Source organism: Malania oleifera, chromosome 2 (genome assembly GCF_029873635.1).
Source record: "Malania oleifera isolate guangnan ecotype guangnan chromosome 2, ASM2987363v1, whole genome shotgun sequence".
NCBI classification, from domain to species: domain Eukaryota; kingdom Viridiplantae; phylum Streptophyta; class Magnoliopsida; order Santalales; family Ximeniaceae; genus Malania; species Malania oleifera.
Genome location: NC_080418.1, coordinates 142,969,505 through 142,978,375, shown reverse-complemented (window position 1 = coordinate 142,978,375; position 8,871 = coordinate 142,969,505).

The following is an 8,871-nucleotide window of genomic DNA, read 5'->3' as shown; positions in this document are numbered from 1 at the left end:
TTAGTTGTGAAAAACAATTTTCATTTTCCATTTAAGTATTAAAAAATTACAAAAAAAAGTTACCTAATTTTTATTTTTACAACATTGATATGAAATAAATGAACAATAATAAAAAAAAAAAATTATACCGTTTGCTCATGGAAATAGTATTCTTTTTATTTCTCTTTTTTTTTAAAATATTATTTTATAATTTTTCACATTTATATAGAAAAGTTGGAAAAAAAATTCTTGTCATATTTTAGATTTCTAACTCTTACTTTGCTAATAGAAACATAAAGTTTTGGTATCGACTTGTAATTTTGTGTGGGCTATATATTGAGCTTCCTCTAAATCCACACATAAAAATTGAAGCTCCAAAATTTGTGATCCTAAATATTGCCTTATATAAATTTGAAAAACATGAGAACGATAATATCTTGGTTAAAGAAGACAACATGAAAGAGAGATGATGAAAATGCTTTAATAAGTTTTTAATGAAAATCAAATCGAAAGCTTAAACAAGTGACAAATAAGGAAAAAAATTTAAAAATTGAGACTTATTCGCATGTCATTGAAGATAACTTTTCAAGTTATAAGAAATGGGAAATTTTTAAGACCATATAATACCTCTATTGCAACTTGGAAATGTCTAGGGGGGTAATGAAAGTATATGGCTAACTAATCTATTCAATACTACTATAAAATCAAGAATATGTTAAAGAAATGGAGGGAAAACACGTTAATACCTATATACAAAAAGCAAATGTGATTCAAAATTGTAATAACTATAATGGGATTAAATTTGCGAGTCATACAATGAAATTGTGGAAAAAGATAATTGAAATAACAAATAAGAATAGAAATAAGAATCTTGGAAAATAAATTTGGTTTTATACATCACAAGGTTAATGGAAAAATTTAGGAAAAAGAAAAACTTACATATAATTTTTATTGACTTAGAAAAATGATAAAGTACTTAAAGATATGCTTTGGTTGGTCTTAGAAAAGAAGGGAGTATGTATTAGGTGTACTGATATCATTATGAATATATATATATATGATAAAGTAATAACTAACATTATAATTATAGGTGGAGAGTTTAGAGAATTTTCAATCACAATAGAGTACACAAGGTTCTATTTTGAGCAGCCTTTATCTTTTCGCTTTAGTGATTGATAAACTTACTTGGACTCTTTAAAATGAGGTCCCATGGTATATATTATTTGTAGATGATATTGTTCTAATTGATGAAAGTAAAAGCAAAGTAGAATTTAAGTTAGAACTTTAGGAGCTAGTATATGATTATCTAATGTAAAGGAATAAAAAATGAACGAGGATAAGATGATCGAGAAGGAGGGGGGGGGGGGGGGCGGGGGGACAAGATATCTAGTAGAGACTACTATTGAATGATGGAGAGAATAAGTATGTAAGAAAGAGAAGATATGTTTCTTTGGTTGTGTTTTGGAGAGGCTTAGATGTAGCCTTCATAGGCTACATAAAGGAGTAACTTCGAGCTGGTTATTACAGTAGATTAATCGTGTTTAATCATTCAAATACCACCATTAATATCATGATGTTGGAGGGAATTAAACCAAATCAAAATTGTTGAAAAGAACACCAAGGACAACTACTATCATTAATTCAAAAAATAAAGAAACAAAAAACTTCTAGAATTTGAAACATCTCCAACAATCCCCCACATGTTTCAAATTATGAATAAAAAAAAGACAAAAGCAAAACAAAGGTTGGGTAGTAATGAAAAGTCATGCAAAGGGTAACAATACCTTTTTGTTTGTATTGTACTTAGAGAATGTGAGTTATGAACTACAAGAAGTTGGCGAATTTTATAATCTTGAAGCAACTTATTTTAATGCAACTCTATAAGCACACAACCCATATGACATTTCTAAATACAAGACTCTGTGGGTTGGTAGGAATAGGTTATGCACCATACCTAGTTTTTAATGATTTGTCTAGAAAGTTTTAGCCTACTAAACTTCCATAGGAAGCAGCCCCACTTCCACACCTATATAGGTGAATCCATCAAATGTGTAACTATAACTAAACACATCACCTAAAAAAGGCTATGGATTCACTAAGAGATAGACTCATCCTCAAAATCATTGTAATTGAACACACCACCTAAAAAAGGCTATGGATTCACTAAGAGATAGACTCATCGTCAAAATCATTGTAATTGAACTATTCCAACATCACTAGGATGAGTAAAACAAAAAATATTGCTCAGCAAACTACACAATAACTTGTTATTACCCATTGAACTTGATTCATGGGATCTCTAATCACATAGGTTGGGTTGTCATCATTAGTAGTTTACGTTAAGGGCTTAAGACTCATCCCCCTTAATGTTTCTTCTACTACCTTTCTAGCTAGTCCCTTTGTAAAGATCTATTAAATTTCTCTAAGATCTCACATAACTTAAAGTGATCACTCCAAGTGAGATTGATTCTCTCACTATCTTATGTCTTAGGCATCTATGCCTGCTCTTGCCATTATAGGTCTTATTATTATCTCGAGCTATTGTTGCTAGGCAATAACAATGTATGGACAAAGGTGGTACCAATTTAACCCACAAAGGAATATCTGCCAACATATTCCTTAAGATATTTCAACACCATTTCTAGTTTTATCCAGTGATCATGCCCTGGATTATGATTGTATCTAGTAAGCCTACATATTGCAAATGAAATATCCATGCGTGTATAATTCATTAAATGCATTAAAGAACTCAATATTCGTGCATACTTAACCTTAGTGGTAGGATCACTTTTATTTTTCTTTAATTGTAAACTAGCATCGTATGAAGTTTTAACAGGTGTGCAATCAATATGATCAAAATTTTTCAATTTTTTTTGTATAATGTTACTGAGATAAACAAATACCATTGTGCTCAAGTACTCTTGTACCTAGAATTATATATGCTTGTCCAAGTCTTTCATTTCAAATTTTGAGGCAAGAAATAATTTGATTGAGTCGACAATTTCTAAACTGGAGTCAAATATTAATATATCATCAACATATTATTACACCACTATCACCATTAAATTTGTTGTACAAACATTTATCCGATTCATTAATCTTATCCCCATCACTTACAAGAATGTTATCAAAATTTTCATGTCATTGTAAAGGTACTTGTTTAAGTCCATAGAAAGATCTAACTAATTTACAAACTTCATGCTTAACACCATCTACCTTATAACCTTCAAGTTGTTCCATATAAATTTCTTCTTCTAGGTCACCATTCAAGAATATAGTTTCGGTGTGAAAAACAAATTGCATAGCAGAATATATTTGTACATGTAGGATGATCAAACACACAATGCAGTAATCAATGATGAATATACAGAACAATCCACAACCACAACAAGTATATGAAAGCAATAACAACAATAAGAACACAAGAAATTACATGGTTCGGCAATGCCTACTGTTAGAATTGGTGTATTCCCAAAAGGGGGGTGAATTGAAATTTTAAAATTTATCTCCTAGGTTAAATGAAATACCCGTACAATACAACTTAGGGTCTTTCTATGCAATTCCAAATGCGCCAATAATATAATGTGCGGAAATTTAAATCAAGCGCATCATTCATACCATAACATACATGTGCTGTAAATATAAAGTGTACAAATATAAACAAGGCACACGATATGTTATCGGGGTTCGGCCAACTATGCCTACGTCCACGCCTCCAACTCGCATTCTCAAGAATTCCACTAATAGCTCACTTAACGAGTGGAGCGGTACCGATTACAACCAGGTCAATTAGCACATGACTGACCTTAACCTTTATAACCAGGTCAATTAGCGGGGCTAACCTCAATCTACACCTTAATAGGATGGTGAACCTAACTTTCCTAACTAGGTCTAAGCCAATCTGGGACTATTTCAAAGGGCTAGTCTCCCTCTTCAGGTCCGTGCCTGGAAATACAATAATATTTTTCACAAAGTAACTGGTACAGTGATTATGCTTCTCAAGTAAAGCAAATATGTACCCAATACGTGCTATCAGATACACTGCAAATGATGTAATATGTATGTAACAACCCGAATAATAATGAGATTTAAATAATAAGAGGAGGGAAATGGAAACGGTAACAGAGGAAGGAAGTCAACCGCATTCGTCAACAACATTGCATTTTGGGAGGAAAAACCAAAAAGGAATCATCAGGGCTTCGTCGACGAATATAGGGGATTCGTCGACGAGGGCTTAAGAAAATTTGTCGACAAAGATTGCATTTCGTCGACGAAGAAATACCAAGAGAGTTTTGAGTCGACTGAATTTCGTCGACGAGGACCGAATTTCGTCAACCAAATTATTAAAGGATTCCTTGACGAATGATGTGGCTCGTCGACGAATCCAGTTCTATAAATATGAAAAATCCGAATTTTTGTTACTTCATAGCTAAGAAACTCATTTCTTCTCTTCTCTCTTCGGTTCTCTCTCTCTCTCTCATCGATTTTGGGCAGGATTTACGTCGGTTCAACATTCCGAAGTCACCATGACGCTCCTGGGGAAGTTCTCTCCAAATCTGCCGGAGTGGATCGTTGGTGAAAGCAAGTTGGAAATCATCCCTGAGTTGAGGTATGACTTTTTAAGCCAAATTTGGTCTTATGAAAGTTATAGGAAATGTTGTACACGTAGAAATACTAAAGTTTAATACTTGAAGTTTTCAATTTCAGGGTATTGATTAGGAAACCTTACAGGTGTGAGATTAGAGTTTATAGGGGCTTTTCTCAATAGTCAGGTAAAGGAATAAACTAAAGCAGTCATTTTCATACAAATTACTATTATTTATGAGAAAAGTTATTTTCAGGAAAGCATGTATTATAGCTATAGATTTTGAAGGAAAATGTACGTTTGAGAAAATTCTACTATATGTTGAAATGTGTATATATATGTATGAGATGTTAGAATGTATGATTTTAAAATGCAATGTATGGTTTTAATACAACAAATGTGTGGCATGAATATTATTTTACGTGGAGAAATATTTCGATATGATAATAATGTAAATGCAGTATGATCTGAGAAGTTATGAAAGTAGTACATTATGATTCTTATAAATGCATGATAAAATGATTATTTGCAAAATGACGTAATTATAATATGTTCGCCGGGATGCCATAATTATGATATGTTTGGCGAGGCCGTACTTATGATATGTTTGGCACGAGGCCATAATTATGATATGTTCGGCATGAGGCCGTAATTATGATATGTTTAGCACGAGGCCGTAATTATGAAAGATGCTATATAATCGTGTCCTATATGTTATCAGAACCCGGATGTTAGTTTAGTTCAGTTCAGGAGCTCGATACCGTAGCTATATAGATCAAATATCTATGTTCAGATTAGTGCTAACCACCCTACGAGGGGGTGGGAGATGGATAGTCGATGTGGCTTTTAGTAGAGTGTGGACGTCCACCTGGCAGTCCGGACTAGGGTGTGGCGGGCTCATCGTACTTACAGACATATTTGATTCGGCAGTGGTCGGCCAGCCATTGTCGGGTTCCGCCTTCGAGCTGCACAACCCGTCATGGGGGGTAATACATGACATTGGCTAGCTATTCATCCTGGGTATGTTTTCAGTATTATTAGTATAACAAATGTTTTATGTATGATACGACTTACTAGAAAATATGAAAGCATGTGATTATTTAGTATGATATGATGAACGTTTACGAAAATATGAAATGTACTGAACAAGGGGGTGGGAGATGGATAGTCGATGTGGCTTTTAGTAGAGTGTGGATGTCCAACTAGCAGTCCGGACTAGGGTGTGGCGGGCTCATCGTACTTACAGACATATTTGATTCAGCAGTGGTCGGCCAGCCATTGTCGGGTTCCACCTTCGAGCTGCACAACCCGTCATGGGGGGTAATACATGACATTGGCTAGCTATTCATCCTGGGTATGTTTTCAGTATTATTAGTATAGCAAATGTTTTATGTATGATACGACTTACTAGAAAATATGAAAGCATGTGATTATTTAGTATGATATGCTGAACGTTTATGAAAATATGAAATGTACTGTATATGTATAATTGCATTAAATGTTCATGTTGTCACACAACTATATTTAGTTTATTTTCCCTTACTAAGATGTGTCTCACCCTTAACATTAATTAATTTTTCAAGAGACCCTGAGTGACCGACGAGTCGTGGCCGCCGTTAAGTTAGGGATATTACCCCGTTAGGAGGGTAAGATTTTTGTACTAGGGTCAGAATTATTTTGTATTTGACCCTAGAGTTATTTTGATGTTTATGAGGATGTATAAAAATACAGTATTATGATGTTGTAGTAATCTCTAGTATTATGCTTTATGGATGAATGATTTAGATTTTATGTTTGTTGCTGCTTAAGTTTCCGCTGTGATTGACAGGTGTCCCCGTTACCCACGGGTTCAGGTTGACCATTATATTTATTATGTTACATTTTATGTTAAGAAATTGAGGTCGCTACAATATAAGCTCATTATGGTCAAATATTTCAACTCTCAAATATATTTTCTATCAGTGTAATGAGTGCGCGAGAGTATCAATAAGCAATCTTTGTATCTCAAGATATTCAATCAACAGGTTCATACAAAGATGTTAAGCAAGTCTCAAGATTATCAGTCAGTAGGATGTTTTAATCACGTGAAGATTAGATAATGTATAAGCTTGGTTTGTAAAAGATATTTAATCTTTATATTCAACAAATGATATGTAAGTGAATAAATATTGTAACAAAGATCAATATCACAAACACAAATATCTTTTCAAAAATATGTCAATATAAATCACACAAGATATTTGAGTATGTTTTTGAAAATGTTTTTGTAACCCAAAAACAAATACAAGCTTCCTAAGATATTGCAACACAACTGCAATACTCAGAAGCTTAATGCAAGTCTTCTTAGGATAGGCTTATGAGCAAAACCCCCTAAGAATACTTCGGTTTAGCTCTCATTAAAATCAAATCAATCAAATACAAGTGGGAGAGCAAATCTATTGAAATAAACACTCAATCAACTTACATAGGATTTAAGAACTTGAAGAGAGTAAGTATGAGTAATTGGAGCAAGAAAATAAGTAGTAGAAAATATTTGGCTTGAGAGACAATTTTTAATTGGGTTTGCTAATCTTGTTGCTAATTTTCCCAAATGAAGGGGTATATATAGACACCCTATGAATTATGACCGTTGGGGACAAGGCTGGTATTGTTAGAAAAGATTAATGACGTTTTAGCAATTTTAACATTGTTAAAAAATAGTTAACCATGGTAAAATTTCAAGGCAACCCGAGAGCTCCAGTTGACCAGGACAAGTTCGGTAGACCCAAGTTCTTGGGGTTAGGTCGATCGGGTAAAAAATGAACTGCCCGTTCGGTCAACTGGACATATATGTTTGAGGTGATTTTTCAATATTTCCAAGGTTCAGTCAATCGGGAAGATTTGAACTGGAAAGTTCGGTCGACCATAACGTTGGGACATCTCTAGAGAACCCTCGGTCGATCAAGTGGTCAAAAAGTTGACTCCTAAGAGGTTCGGTTAATCGGGGCCAAATGAACTACATAGTTCGGTCGACCGGGCTGTGGTCAACTTGTTGACTCGGACCGAGTTCGGTTGACAGGGGCCAAAATGAACTGCATAGGTTAGTCGATCGGGCTGTGGTCAACTTGTTGACCTGGACCAGGTTCAATCAACTGGAGGCAAAATACACGTGAGGTGTCAGTCGACCGAAGGTGCACATTTTGTGCATTTCGGTCCTGTTTCATTACACAATCACCCTATTCAAGTTCCTAACACATACAAGTGCAATGGTGAGTGTCCTAGGGTCATTTTTACATCTTTTTGAAGACACCAAAAAAATTCGACTTCGGTCGATAGAAGGGTAATCCCTAAGGTCTTTCTAAGGTCATTTTCATTTTGAACTTACCTATCGTATCATGCAGGTGATGCATGCAATTATTACAATCAAAGCCCTATTTACTATTACAGACCCTTTAAATAATAATAACATAAAATACAACATAAATTAGATCTTCATTGTCCTCCGGGTCTCCAAGTGCTATCATATGATATTGTCAAGATAAACCTGCACATCAACTCGATAGACATTAAATACCTGAGTATTTGTCATAATCAAAATAGGGTATGACCCATAGGGTCAACAATCTTCCTCTTTTTGATGATGACAAAGACTTGCCTACTTCTCCCCCTTTTGACAACAGTAAAAAGGGCATAAATAAACATTGAATACATAGGCAAATAATCATCTGAATACAAGATATGTTTGGGAAAAGGTTTTTAGAAAATTCGGCAGTATGCCGTTTGAAAATAGAATATTTTTCCCAAAAATACCTGTATACAAGTGACCTGATTGAGTGGTATATTGATTTACAATAATTGACTCAATTCGAACAATCTAGTATGATCAATATAATAAGCAGAGGTATAACACTCAATCATCCAAAAGATATGAATAGCCATATAATACGAAATGAATGATAGAGATAACCTCATAAAGTATGAAGTCTTCTGCCATGAACCGTTATTCAATTGTATAAGTTACACCGAAAGACTTCACCTTGGGCTTCCAATAAGGTCTTCCCACAACAGAAAACACAAAATCTGTTGTAAGCTTTCTATCACCAAAACCCTTTGCATAGTCTTCAACAAATCTTACAACTGAAGGACTACTCTATTGCCTGCCAAAATACCCCATTGCACCATCATAGGGAACCTTTGACATATCCCAGACATTACTATTCATCTTTAGGTACCGAGCGGTAGACATTTTACATCGATTCTCCATAGAACCCTCCTAAGACAACAAACAAAGTCTCCTTGCAGTATTTTCCACAAAACCATCTTGAGAT